Source organism: Rhipicephalus microplus, chromosome 8 (genome assembly GCF_043290135.1).
Source record: "Rhipicephalus microplus isolate Deutch F79 chromosome 8, USDA_Rmic, whole genome shotgun sequence".
Classification (NCBI taxonomy): Eukaryota; Metazoa; Arthropoda; class Arachnida; order Ixodida; family Ixodidae; genus Rhipicephalus; species Rhipicephalus microplus.
In genome coordinates, this window is record NC_134707.1 from 124,676,602 (window position 1) to 124,690,539 (window position 13,938).

At 45.2% G+C, this 13,938-nt stretch overlaps 8 non-coding genes across 8 annotated transcripts; all 8 read left to right on the plus strand.

The window, feature by feature from the left end:
• Positions 1-803: 803 nt before the first annotated feature.
• On the plus strand, positions 804-875 carry TRNAG-UCC (transfer RNA glycine (anticodon UCC)). Its single transcript has one exon. It is a non-coding gene; the product is annotated as a tRNA-Gly (tRNA).
• Positions 876-2,763: 1,888 nt separating this feature from the next.
• TRNAG-UCC (transfer RNA glycine (anticodon UCC)) lies at positions 2,764-2,835 on the plus strand. The gene has a single exon. It is a non-coding gene; the product is annotated as a tRNA-Gly (tRNA).
• A 904-nt stretch (positions 2,836-3,739) lies between these two features.
• On the plus strand, positions 3,740-3,811 carry TRNAG-UCC (transfer RNA glycine (anticodon UCC)). Its single transcript has one exon. It is a non-coding gene; the product is annotated as a tRNA-Gly (tRNA).
• A 419-nt stretch (positions 3,812-4,230) lies between these two features.
• Positions 4,231-4,302, plus strand: TRNAG-UCC (transfer RNA glycine (anticodon UCC)). Its single transcript has one exon. It is a non-coding gene; the product is annotated as a tRNA-Gly (tRNA).
• Positions 4,303-4,715: 413 nt separating this feature from the next.
• TRNAG-UCC (transfer RNA glycine (anticodon UCC)) lies at positions 4,716-4,787 on the plus strand. The gene has a single exon. It is a non-coding gene; the product is annotated as a tRNA-Gly (tRNA).
• A 1,400-nt stretch (positions 4,788-6,187) lies between these two features.
• On the plus strand, positions 6,188-6,259 carry TRNAG-UCC (transfer RNA glycine (anticodon UCC)). Its single transcript has one exon. It is a non-coding gene; the product is annotated as a tRNA-Gly (tRNA).
• A 1,396-nt stretch (positions 6,260-7,655) lies between these two features.
• Positions 7,656-7,727, plus strand: TRNAG-UCC (transfer RNA glycine (anticodon UCC)). The gene has a single exon. It is a non-coding gene; the product is annotated as a tRNA-Gly (tRNA).
• Positions 7,728-13,515: 5,788 nt separating this feature from the next.
• Positions 13,516-13,587, plus strand: TRNAG-UCC (transfer RNA glycine (anticodon UCC)). The gene has a single exon. It is a non-coding gene; the product is annotated as a tRNA-Gly (tRNA).
• The last annotated feature ends 351 nt before the right edge of the window (positions 13,588-13,938 follow it).

The window sequence follows — 13,938 nt, forward strand, 5'->3', positions numbered from 1 at the left end:
GCCAAACAATTTTAAAAAGTCAAAGTTTCATGTTTCAGATTCTTCTGCAAGAAAATAACTTTTGAGGCTGAAGTTGGGCAAACGTCTACTACTGCTTCAAAACTGTTAGCGCCTTTACGTTCATTGACACCATCACAGGTAACGAGTCGATTGTTGATTCAGAGGCCGCGCTTACAATATTGATAGCAGTTATCACAATTTTATAGGCAGCCAAATTCAGACACGGCACGGAGCCTCAGCCAATTTTCTGTCACTCTGTTCCCATCGCTACAATGCAAGTGTTCCGGATGAACAGCTGAGGCAGCCTCGCAAATGCTGGCGTCAGTGGTATAGTGGTTAGCATAGCTGCCTTCCAAGCAGTTGTCCCGGGTTTGATTTGCGGCCGACGCATCTTTTCTATGTTGCTCTTTTCTAAATTGTGTTATAATGTGCAAGACGTTGTTTATTCCATTGCACGAAAGCCATTCGGCTGTTTCACGAAAACGCCCACATATTTTAAAAAGTCAAAGTTTCATGTTTCGGATTCTTCTGCAAGAAAATAACTTTTGAGGCTGAAGTTGGGCAAACGTCTATTACTGCTTCAACACTGTTAGCGCCTTTACGTTCATTGACACCATCACAGGTAACGAGTCGATTATTGACTCAGAGGCCCCGCTTACAATAATGATAGCAGAGATCACAATTTCATAGGCAGCCGAATTCAGACACGGCACGGAGCCCCAGCCTATTTTCTCTCGCCCTCTGCCCATAGTTACAATGTACGTGTTCCGCATGAACAGCTGAAAGCAGCCTCACAGATGCCGGCGTCGGTGGTATAGTGGTGAGCATGGCTGCCTTCCAAGCAGTTGACCCGGGTTCGATTCCCGGCCGACGCATCTTTTCTTCGTTGCTTTTGCTGAGCTGTGTTACATTGTTCAATACACTGTTATTTCTACTGCACGAAAGCCATTCGGCTGTTTGACGAAAAGGCCCACCTATTTTAAAAAGTCAGAGTTTAATGTTTTAGATTCTTCTGACACAAAATAACTTCTGAGACTCAACTTGGGCTAACTTCTAATAATGCTTCACCACTTTTAGTGCCTTTACGATCATTGACATCTCCGCTGCGTCACAGGTAACGAGTCGATTGTTCACTCGGAGGCCGCGCTTACAATAATGGTAGCAGTGATCACAATTTTATAGGCAGCCAAATTCAGACACGGCACGGAGCCTCAGCCAATTTTCTGTCACTCTCTGCCCATCGTTACAATGCACGTGTTCCGGATGAACAGCTGAAGCAGCCTCGGAAATGCTGGCGTCAGTGGTATAGTTGTTAGCATAGCTGCCTTCAAAGCAGTTGTCCCGGGTTTGATTCCCGGCCGACGCATCATTTCTATGTTGCTCTTTTCTAAATTGTGTTATAATGTGCAAGCGGCTGTTTATTCCATTGCTTGAAGCCATTCGGCTGTTTCACGAAAACGCCCACCTATTTTAAAAAGTCAAAGTTTCATGTTTCGGATTCTTCTGCAAGAAAACAACTTTTGAGGCTGAAGTTGGGCAAACGTCTACTACTGCTTCAACACTGTTAGCGCCTTTGCGTTCAATGACACCTCCGCTGCGTCACAGGTAACGAGTCGATATTTGACTCAGAGGCCGCGCTTACAATAACGATAGCAGTGATCACAATTTTATGGGCAGCCAAATTCAGACACGGGACGGAGCACCAGGCCATAATTTATCACTCTCTGCCCATCGTTACATTGCACGTGTTCCGGATGAACAGCTGAAAGCAGCCTCGCAAATGCAGGCATCGGTGGTATGGAAGTTAGCATAGCTGCCTTCCAAGCAGTTGTCCCGGGTTTGATTCCCGGCCGACGCATCTTTTCTATGTTGCTCTTATTTAAGTTGTGTTATAATGTGCAAGACGCTGTTTATTCCATTGCACGAAAGCCATTCGACTGTTTCACGAAAACGCCCAACTATTTTAAAAAGTCAGAGTTTCATGTTTCAGATTCTTCTGCAACAAAATAACTTCCGACGCTGAAGTTGGGCTTACTTCTAATAATGCTTCACCACTGTTAGTGCCTTTGCGTTCATTGAGACCTCCGCTGCGTCACAGGTAACGAGTCGATTGTTGACTCAGAGGCCGCGCTTACAATAATGATAGCAGTGATCACAATTTTATAGGCAGCCAAATTCAGACACGGGACGGAGCACCAGGCAATATTCTATCACTCTCTGCCCATCGTTACAATGCACGTGTTCCGGATAAACAGCTGAAAGCAGCCTCGCATATGCAAGCGTCGGTGATATGGTGGTTAGCATAGCTGCCTTCCAAGCAGTTGACCCGGGTTTGATTCCCAGCCGACGCACCTTTCTATGTTGCTCTTCTTCAAGTTGTGGTATATTGTGCAATACGCTGTTTATTCTATTGCACGAAAGCCATTCGGCTGTTTAACGAAAACGCCCAACTATTTCAAAAAGTCAAAGTTTCATGTTTCAGATTCTTCTGTAGCAAAATAACTTCTGAGGCTGACGTTGGGCTAACTTCTACTAATGCTTCACTACTGTTAGCGCCTTTACGTTCATTGACACCGTCACAGGTATCGAGTCGATTGTTGACTCAAAGGCCTCGCTTACAATAATGATAGCAGTGATCACAATTTTATAGGCAGCCGAATTCAGACACGGCACGGAGCCACAGCCTGTTTTCTCTCACCCTCTTCCCATAGCTACAATGTACGTGTTCCGGATGAACAGCTGAAAGCAGCCTCGCAAATGCCGGCGTCGGTGGTATAGTGGTTAGCATAGCTGCCTTCCAAGCAGTTGACCCCGGTTCGATTCCCGGCCGACGCATCTTTTTTTCGTTGCTTTTGCTGAGTTGTGTTACATTGTGCAATACACTGTTATTTCCATTGCACGAAAGCCATTCGGCTGTTCGACGAAAAGTCCCAACTATTTTAAAAAGTAAGAGTTTCATGTTTCAGATTCTTCTGACACAAAATAACTTCTGAGGCTCAAGTTGGGCTAACTTCTACTAATGCTTCACCATTGTTAGCGCCTTTACGAACATTGACATCTCCGCTGCGTCACAGGTAACGAGTCGATTGTTCACTCGGAGGCCGCGCTTACAATAATGGTAGCAGTGATCACAATTTTATAGGCAGCCAAATTCAGACACGGCACGGAGCCTCATTCAATTTTCTGTCATTCTCTGCCCATCGTTACAATGCACGTGTTCCGGATGAACAGCTGAGGCAGCCTCGCAAATGCTGGCGTCAGTGGTATAGTGGTTAGCATAGCTGCCTTCCAAGCAGTTGTCCCGGGTTTGATTTCCGGCCGACGCAACTTTTCTATGTTGCTCTTTTCTAAATTGTGTTATAATATGCAAGACGCTGTTTATTTCATTGCACGAAAGCCATTCGGCTGTTTCACGAAAACGCCCACATATTTTAAAAAGTCAAAGTTTCATGTTTCGGATTCTTCTGCAAGAAAATAACTTTTGAGGCTGAAGTTGGGCAAACGTCTATTACTGCTTCAACACTGTTAGCGCCTTTACGTTCATTGACACCATCACAGGTAACGAGTCGATTGTTGATTCAGAGGCCTCGCTTACAATAATGATAGCAGTGATCACAATTTTATAGGCAGCCGAATTCAGACACGGCACAGAGCCCCAGCCTATTTTCTCTCACCGTCTGCCCATAGTTACAATGTACGTGTTCCGGATGAACAGCTGAAAGCAGCCTCGCAAATGCCGGCGTCGGTGGTATAGTGGTTAGCATAGCTGCCTTCCAAGCAGTTGACCCGGGTTCGATTCCCGGCCGACGCATCTTTTCTTCGTTGCTTTTGCTGAGCTGTGTTACATTGTTCAATACACTGTTATTTCTACTGCACGAAAGCCATTCGGCTGTTTGACGAAAAGGCCCACCTATTTTAAAAACTTAGACTTTCATGTTTCAGATTCTTCTGACACAAAATAATTTGTGAGGCTCACGTTGGGCTAACTCCTAATAATGCTTCACCACTGTTAGTGCCTTTACGATCATTGACATCTCCGCTGCGTCACAGGTAACGAGTCGATTGTTCACTCGGAGGCCGCGCTTACAATATTGATAGCAGTGATCACAATTTTATAGGCAGCCAAATTCAGACACGGCACGGAGCCTCAGCCAATTTTCTGTCACTCTGTTCCCATCGCTACAATGCAAGTGTTCCGGATGAACAGCTGAGGCAGCCTCGCAAATGCTGGCGTCAGTGGTATAGTGGTTAGCATAGCTGCCTTCCAAGCAGTTGTCCCGGGTTCGATTTCCGGCCGACGCAACTTTTCTATGTTGCTCTTTTCTAAATTGTGTTATAATGTGCAAGACGTTGTTTATTTCATTGCACGAAAGCCATTCGGCTGTTTCACGAAAACGCCCACATATTTTAAAAAGTCAAAGTTTCATGTTTCGGATTCTTCTGCAAGAAAATAACTTTTGAGGCTGAAGTTGGGCAAACGTCTATTACTGCTTCAACACTGTTAGCGCCTTTACGTTCATTGACACCATCACAGGTAACGAGTCGATTGTTGACTCAGAGGCCTCGCTTACAATAATGATAGCAGTGATCACAATTTCATAGGCAGCCGAATTCAGACACGGCACGGAGCCCCAGCCTATTTTCTCTCACCCTCTGCCCATAGTTACAATGTACGTGTTCCGCATGAACAGCTGAAAGCAGCCTCGCAAATGCCGGCGTCGGTGGTATAGTGGTTAGCATAGCTGCCTTCCAAGCAGTTGACCCGGGTTCGATTCCCGGCCGACGCATCTTTTCTTCGTTGCTTTTGCTGAGCTGTGTTACATTGTTCAATACACTGTTATTTCTACTGCACGAAAGCCATTCGGCTGTTTGACGAAAAGGCCCACCTATTTTAAAAACTTAGACTTTCATGTTTCAGATTCTTCTGACACAAAATAATTTGTGAGGCTCACGTTGGGCTAACTCCTAATAATGCTTCACCACTGTTAGTGCCTTTACGATCATTGACATCTCCGCTGCGTCACAGGTAACGAGTCGATTGTTCACTCGGAGGCCGCGCTTACAATATTGATAGCAGTGATCACAATTTTATAGGCAGCCAAATTCAGACACGGCACGGAGCCTCAGCCAATTTTCTGTCACTCTGTTCCCATCGCTACAATCCACGTGTTCCCGATGAACAGCTGAAGCAGCCTCGCAAATGCTGGAGTCAGTGGTATAGTGGTTAGCATAGCTTCCTTCCAAGCAGTTGACCCGGGTTCGATTCCCGGCCGACGCGTCTTTTTTTTGTTGCTTTTGCTGAGTTGTGTTACAATGTGCAATACACTGTTATTTCCATTGCACGAAAGCCATTCGGCTGTTTGACGAAAAGGCCCAACTATTTAAAAAGTCAGAGTTTCATGTTTCAGATTCTTCTGACACAAAATGACTTCTGAGGTTCAAGTTGGGCTAACTTCTACTTATGCTTCACCACTGTTAGCGCCTTTACGATCATTGACATCTCCGCTGCGTCACAGGTAACGAGTCGATTGTTGACTCAGAGGCCTCGCTTACAATATTGATAGCAGTGATCACAATTCTATAGGCAGCCAAATTCAGACACGGCATGGAGCCCTAGACAATTTTCTGTCACTCTCTGCCCATCGTTACAATCCACGTGTTCCCGATGAACAGCTGAAGCAGCCTCGCAAATGCTGGAGTCAGTGGTATAGTGGTTAGCATAGCTTCCTTCCAAGCAGTTGACCCGGGTTCGATTCCCGGCCGACGCATCTTTTCTTTGTTGCTTTTGCTGAGTTGTGTTACATTGTGCAATACACTGTTATTTATACTGCACGAAAGCCATTCGGCTGTTTGACGAAAATGCCCAACTATTTTAAAAACTTAGAGTTTCATGTTTCAGAATCTTCTGCCACAAAATAACTTCTGAGGCTCAAGTTAGGCTAACTTCTACTAATGCTTCACCACTGTTAGCGCCTTTACGATCATTGACATCTCCGCTGCGTCACAGGTAACGAGTCGATTGTTCACTCGGAAGCCGCGCTTACAATAATGATAGCAGTGATCACAATTTTATAGGTAGCCAAATTCAGACACGGCACGGAGCCTCAGCCAATTTTCTGTCACTCTCTGCCCATCGTTACAATGCACGTGTTCCGCATGAACAGCTGAAGCAGCCTCGCAAATGCTGGCGTCAGTGGTATAGTGGTTAGCATAGCTGCCTTCCAAGCAGTTGTCCCGGGTTTGATTCCCGGCCGACGCATCTTTTCTATGTTGCTTTTTTCTAAATTGTGTCATAATGTGCAATACGCTGTTTACACTATTGCACGAAAGCCAGTCGGCTGTCTCATGAAAACGCCCAACTATTTTAAAAAGTCAAAGTTTCATGTTTCAGATTCTTCTGTAGCAAAATAACTTCTGAGGCTGATGTTGGGCTAACTTCTACTAATGCTTCACTACTGTTAGCTCCTTTACGTTCATTGACACCATCACAGGTAACGAGTCGATTGTTGACTCAGAGGCCTCGCTTACAATAATGATAGCAGTGATCACAATTTTATAGGCAGCCAAATTCAGACACGGCACGGAGCCTCAGCCTATTTTCTGTCACTCTCTGCCCATCGTTACAATGCACGTGTTCCGGATGAACAGCTGAAGCAGCCTCGAAAATGCTGGCGTCAGTGGTATAGTGGTTAGCATAGCTGCCTTCCAAGCAGTTGTCTCGTGTTTGATTCCCGGCCGACGCATCTTTTCTATGTTGCTCTTATTTAAGTGGTGTTATAATGTGCAAGACGCTGTTTATTCTATTGCACGAAAGCCATTTGACTGTTTCACGAAAACGCCCAACTATTTTAAAAAGTCAGAGTTTCATGTTTCAGATTCTTCTGCAACAAAATAACTTCTGACGCTGAAGTTGGGCTTACTTCTAATAATGCTTCACCACTGTTAGTGCCTTTGCGTTCATTGACACCTCCGCTGCGTCAGAGGTAACGACTCGATATTTGACTCAGAGGCCGCGCTTACAATAATGATAGCAGTGATCACAATTTTATGGGCAGCCAAGTTCAGACACGGGACGGAGCATCAGGCAATATTCTATCACTCTCTGCCCATCGTTACGATGCACGTGTTCCGGATGAACAGCTGAAGCAGCCTCGGACATGCTGGCGTCTGTGGTATAGTGGTTAGCATAGCTGCTTTCCAAGCAGTTGTCCCGGATTTGATTCCCGGCCGACGCATCTTTTCTATGTTGCTCTTATTTAAGTTGTGTTATAATGTGCAAGACGCTGTTTATTCCATTGCACGAAAGCCATTCGACTGTTTCACGAAAACGCCCAACTATTTTAAAAAGTCAGAGTTTCATGTTTCAGATTCTTCTGCAACAAAATAACTTCTGACGCTGAAGTTGGGCTTACTTCTAATAATGCTTCACCACTGTTAGTGCCTTTGCGTTCATTGACACCTCCGCTGCGTCACGGGTAACGAGTCGATTGTTGACTCAGAGGCCGCGCTTACAATGATGATAGCAGTGATCACAATTTTATAGGCAGCCAAATTCAGACACGGGACGGAGCCTCAGCCAATTTTCTGTCACTCTCTGCCCATCGTCACAATGCATGTGTTCCGGATGAAAAGCTGAAGCAGCCTCGCAAATGCTGGCGTCAGTGGTATAGTGGTTAGCATAGCTGCCTTCCAAGCAGTTGTCCCGGGTTTGATTCCCGGCCGACGCATCTTTTTTATGTTGCTCTTTTCTAAATTGTGTTTTAATGTGCAAGACGCTGTTTATTCCATTGCACGAAAGCCATTCGGCTGTTTCACGAAAACGCCCAACTATTTAAAAAAGTCAAAGTTTCATGTTTCAGATTCTTCTGCAGCGAAATAACTTCTGAGGCTTAAGGTGGGGGTAACTTCTACTAATGCTTCACTACTGTTAGCGCCTTTACATTCATTGACACCTCCGCTGCGTCACAAGTACGGAGTCGATTGTTGACTAAGAGGCCGCGCTTACAATAATAATAGCAGTGATCACAATTTTATAGGCAGCCAAATTCAGACACGGCACGGCGCCCTAGACAATTTTCTGTTACTCTCTGCCCATCGTTACAATGCACGTGTTCCCGATGAACAGCTGAAAGCAGCCTCGCAAATGCTGGCGTCGGTGGTATAGTGGTTAGCATATCTGCTTTCCAAGCAGTTGACCCGGGTTTGATTCCCAGCCGACGCACCTTTTCTATGTTGCTCTTTTTCAAGTTGTGGTATAATGTGCAATACGCTGTTTATTCTATTGCACGAAAGCCATTCGGCTGTTTGATGAAAACGCCCGACTATTTTAAAAAGTCAGAGTTTCATGTTTCAGATTCTTATGCAAGAAAATAACTTTTGAGGCCGAAGTTGGGCAAATGTCTACTACTGCTTCAACACTGTTAGCGCCTTTACGTTCATTGACACCATCACAGGTAACGAGTCGATTGTTGACTCAGAGGCCTCGCTTACAATAATGATAGCAGTGATCACAATTTTATAGGTAGCCAAATTCAGACATGGCACGGAGCCTCAGCCAATTTTCTGTCACTCTCTGCCCATCGTTACAATGCACGTGTTCCGCATGAACAGCTGAAAGCAGCCTCGCAAATGCCGGCGTCGGTAATATAGTGGTTAGAAGAGCTGCCTTCCAAGCAGTTGACCCGGGTTCGATTCCCGGTCGACGCATCTTTTCTTTGTTGCTTTTGCTGAGTTGTGTTACAATGTGCAATACACTGTTATTTCCATTGCACGAAAGCCATTCGGCTGTTTGACGAAAAGGCCCAACTATTTAAAAAGTCAGAGTTTCATGTTTCAGATTCTTCTGACACAAAATGACTTCTGAGGTTCAAGTTGGGCTAACTTCTACTTATGCTTCACCACTGTTAGCGCCTTTACGATCATTGACATCTCCGCTGCGTCACAGGTAACGAGTCGATTGTTGACTCAGAGGCCTCGCTTACAATATTGATAGCAGTGATCACAATTTTATAGGCAGCCAAATTCAGACACGACATGGAGCCCTAGACAATTTTCTGTCACTCTCTGCCCATCGTTACAATCCACGTGTTCCCGATGAACAGCTGAAGCAGCCTCGCAAATGCTGGCGTCAGTGGTATTGTGGTTAGCATAGCTTCCTTCCAAGCAGTTGACCCGGGTTCGATTCCCGGCCAACGCATCTATTTTTTGATGCTTTTGCTGAGTTGTGTTACATTGTGCAATACACTGTTATTTCTACTGCACGAAAGCCATTCGGCTGTTTGACGAAAAGACCCAACTATTTTAAAAACCTAGAGTTTCATGTTTCAGAATCTTCTGCCACAGAATAACTTCTGAGGCTCAAGTTGGGCTAACTTCTACTAATGCTTCACACTGTTAGCGCCTTTACGATCATTGACATCTCCGCTGCGTCACAGGTAACGAGTCGATTGTTCACTCGGAGGCCGCGCTTACAATGATGATAGCAGTGATCACAATTTTATAGGTAGCCAAATTCAGACACGGCACGGAGCCTCAGCAAATTTTCTGTCACTCTCTGCCCATCGTTACAATGCACGTGTTCCGCATGAACAGCTGAAGCAGCCTCGCAAATGCTGGCGTCAGTGGTATAGTGGTTAGCATAGCTGCCTTCCAAGCAGTTGTCCCGGGTATGATTCATGGCCGACGCATCTTTTCTATGTTGCTCTTTTTCAAGTTGTGGTATATTGTGCAATACGCTGTTTATTCTATTGCACGAAAGCCATTCTGGTGTTTGATGAAAACGCCCGACTATTTTAAAAAGTCAGAGTTTCATGTTTCAGATTCTTATGCAAGAAAATATCTTTTGAGGCCGAAGTTGGGCAAATGTCTACTACTGCTTCAACACTGTTAGCGCCTTTACGTTCATTGACACCATCACAGGTAACGAGTCGATTGTTGACTCAGAGGCCTCGCTTACAATAATGATAGCAGTGATCACAATTTTATAGGAAGCCGAATTCAGACACGGCACGGAGCCCCAGCCTATTTTCTCTCACGCTCTGCCCATAGTTACAATGTACGTGTTCCGGATGAACAGCTGAAAGCAGCCTCGCAAATGCCGGCGTCGGAGGTATAGTGGTTAGCATAGCTGCCTTCCAAGCAGTTTACCCCGGTTCGATTCCCGGCCGACGCATCTTTACTTCATAGCTTTTGCTGAGTTGTGTTACATTGTGCAATACACTGTTCTTTCCATTGCACGAAAGCCATTCGGCTGTTCGACGGAAAGTCCCAACTATTTTAAAAAGTCAGAGTTTCATGTTTCAGATTCTTCTGACACAAAATAACTTCTGAGGTTCAAGTTTGGCTAACTTCTACTAATGCTTCACCATTGTTAGCGCCTTTACGATCATTGACATCTCCGCTGCGTCACAGGTAACGAGTCGATTGTTCACTCGGAGGCCGCGCTTACAATAAAGGTAGCAGTGATGACAATTTAATAGGCAGCCAAATTCAGACACGGCACGGAGCCTCAGCCAATTTTCTGTCACTCTCTGCCCATCGTTACAATGCACGTGTTTCGCATGAACAGCTGAAGCAGCCTCGCAAATGCTGGCGTAAGTGGTATAGTGGTTAGCATAGCTGCCTTCCAAGCAGTTGTCCCGGGTTTGATTCCCGGCCGACACATCTTTTCTATGTTGCTCTTTTCTAAATTGTGTTATAATGTGCAATACGCTGTTTATACTATTGCACGAAAGCCAATCGGCTGTCTCACGAAAACGCCCAACTATTTTAAAAAGTCAAAGTTTCATGTTTCAGATTCTTCTGTAGCAAAATAACTTCTGAGGCTGATGTTGGGCTAACTTCTACTAATGCTTCACTACTGTTAGCGCCTTTACGTTCATTGACACCATCACAGGTAACGAGTCGATTGTTGACTCAGAGGCCTCGCTTACAATAATGATAGCAGTAATCACAATTTTTTAGGCAGCCAAATTCAGACATGGCACGGAGCCTCAGCCAATTTTCTGTCACTCTCTGCCCATCATTACAATGCACGTGTTCCGCATGAACAGCTGAAAGCAGCCTCGCAAATGCCGGCGTCGGTAATATAGTGGTTAGAAGAGCTGCCTTCCAAGCAGTTGACCCGGGTTCGATTCCCGGTCGACGCATCTTTTCTTTGTTGCTTTTGCTGAGTTGTGTTACAATGTGCAATACACTGTTATTTCCATTGCACGAAAGCCATTCGGCTGTTTGACGAAAAGGCCCAACTATTTAAAAAGTCAGAGTTTCATGTTTCAGATTCTTCTGACACAAAATGACTTCTGAGGTTCAAGTTGGGCTAACTTCTACTTATGCTTCACCACTGTTAGCGCCTTTACGATCATTGACATCTCCGCTGCGTCACAGGTAACGAGTCGATTGTTGACTCAGAGGCCTCGCTTACAATATTGATAGCAGTGATCACAATTTTATAGGCAGCCAAATTCAGACACGACATGGAGCCCTAGACAATTTTCTGTCACTCTCTGCCCATCGTTACAATCCACGTGTTCCCGATGAACAGCTGAAGCAGCCTCGCAAATGCTGGCGTCAGTGGTATTGTGGTTAGCATAGCTTCCTTCCAAGCAGTTGACCCGGGTTCGATTCCCGGCCAACGCATCTATTTTTTGATGCTTTTGCTGAGTTGTGTTACATTGTGCAATACACTGTTATTTCTACTGCACGAAAGCCATTCGGCTGTTTGACGAAAAGACCCAACTATTTTAAAAACCTAGAGTTTCATGTTTCAGAATCTTCTGCCACAAAATAACTTCTGAGGCTCAAGTTGGGCTAACTTCTACTAATGCTTCACACTGTTAGCGCCTTTACGATCATTGACATCTCCGCTGCGTCACAGGTAACGAGTCGATTGTTCACTCGGAGGCCGCGCTTACAATGATGATAGCAGTGATCACAATTTTATAGGTAGCCAAATTCAGACACGGCACGGAGCCTCAGCAAATTTTCTGTCACTCTCTGCACATCGTTACAATGCACTTGTTCCGCATGAACAGCTGAAGCAGCCTCGCAAATGCTGGCGTCAGTGGTATAGTGGTTAGCATAGCTGCCTTCCAAGCAGTTGTCCCGGGTATGATTCATGGCCGACGCATCTTTTCTATGTTGCTCTTTTTCAAGTTGTGGTATATTGTGCAATACGCTGTTTATTCTATTGCACGAAAGCCATTCTGGTGTTTGATGAAAACGCCCGACTATTTTAAAAAGTCAGAGTTTCATGTTTCAGATTCTTATGCAAGAAAATATCTTTTGAGGCCGAAGTTGGGCAAATGTCTACTGCTGCTTCAACACTGTTAGCGCCTTTACGTTCATTGACACCATCACAGGTAACGAGTCGATTGTTGACTCAGAGGCCTCGCTTACAATAATGATAGCAGTGATCACAATTTTATAGGCAGCCGAATTCAGACACGGCACGGAGCCCCAGCCTATTTTCTCTCACGCTCTGCCCATAGTTACAATGTACGTGTTCCGGATGAACAGCTGAAAGCAGCCTCGCAAATGCCGGCGTCGGAGGTATAGTGGTTAGCATAGCTGCCTTCCAAGCAGTTTACCCCGGTTCGATTCCCGGCCGACGCATCTTTACTTCATAGCTTTTGCTGAGTTGTGTTACATTGTGCAATACACTGTTCTTTCCATTGCACGAAAGCCATTCGGCTGTTCGACGGAAAGTCCCAACTATTTTAAAAAGTCAGAGTTTCATGTTTCAGATTCTTCTGACACAAAATAACTTCTGAGGTTCAAGTTTGGCTAACTTCTACTAATGCTTCACCATTGTTAGCGCCTTTACGATCATTGACATCTCCGCTGCGTCACAGGTAACGAGTCGATTGTTCACTCGGAGGCCGCGCTTACAATAAAGGTAGCAGTGATGACAATTTAATAGGCAGCCAAATTCAGACACGGCACGGAGCCTCAGCCAATTTTCTGTCACTCTCTGCCCATCGTTACAATGCACGTGTTTCGCATGAACAGCTGAAGCAGCCTCGCAAATGCTGGCGTAAGTGGTATAGTGGTTAGCATAGCTGCCTTCCAAGCAGTTGTCCCGGGTTTGATTCCCGGCCGACGCATCTTTTCTATGTTGCTCTTTTCTAAATTGTGTTATAATGTGCAATACGCTGTTTATACTATTGCACGAAAGCCAATCGGCTGTCTCACGAAAACGCCCAACTATTTTAAAAAGTCAAAGTTTCATGTTTCAGATTCTTCTGTAGCAAAATAACTTCTGAGGCTGATGTTGGGCTAACTTCTACTAATGCTTCACTACTGTTAGCGCCTTTACGTTCATTGACACCATCACAGGTAACGAGTCGATTGTTGACTCAGAGGCCTCGCTTACAATAATGATAGCAGTGATCACAATTTTTTAGGCAGCCAAATTCAGACACGGCACGGAGCCTCAGCCTATTTTCTGTCACTCTCTGCCCATCGTTACAATGCACGTGTTCCGGATGAACAGCTGAAGCAGCCTCGAAAATGCTGGCGTCAGTGGTATAGTGGTTAGCATAGCTGCCTTCCAAGCAGTTGTCCCGGGTTTGATTCCCGGCCGACGCATCTTTTCTACGATGCTCTTTTCTAAATTGTGTTATAATGTGCAAGACGCTGTTTATTTCATTGCACGAAAGCCATTCGACTGTTTCACGAAAACGCCCAACTATTTTAAAAAGTCAAAGTTTCATGTTTCAGATTCTTCTGCAACAAAATAACTTCTGAGGCTGAAGTTGGGCTTACTTCTAATAATGCTTCACCACTGTTAGTGCCTTTGCGTTCATTGACACCTCCGCTGCGTCACAGGTAACGACTCGATATTTGACTAAGAGGCCGCGCTTACAATAATGATAGCAGTGATCACAATTTTATGGGCAGCCAAGTTCAGACACGGGACGGAGCACCAGGCAATATTCT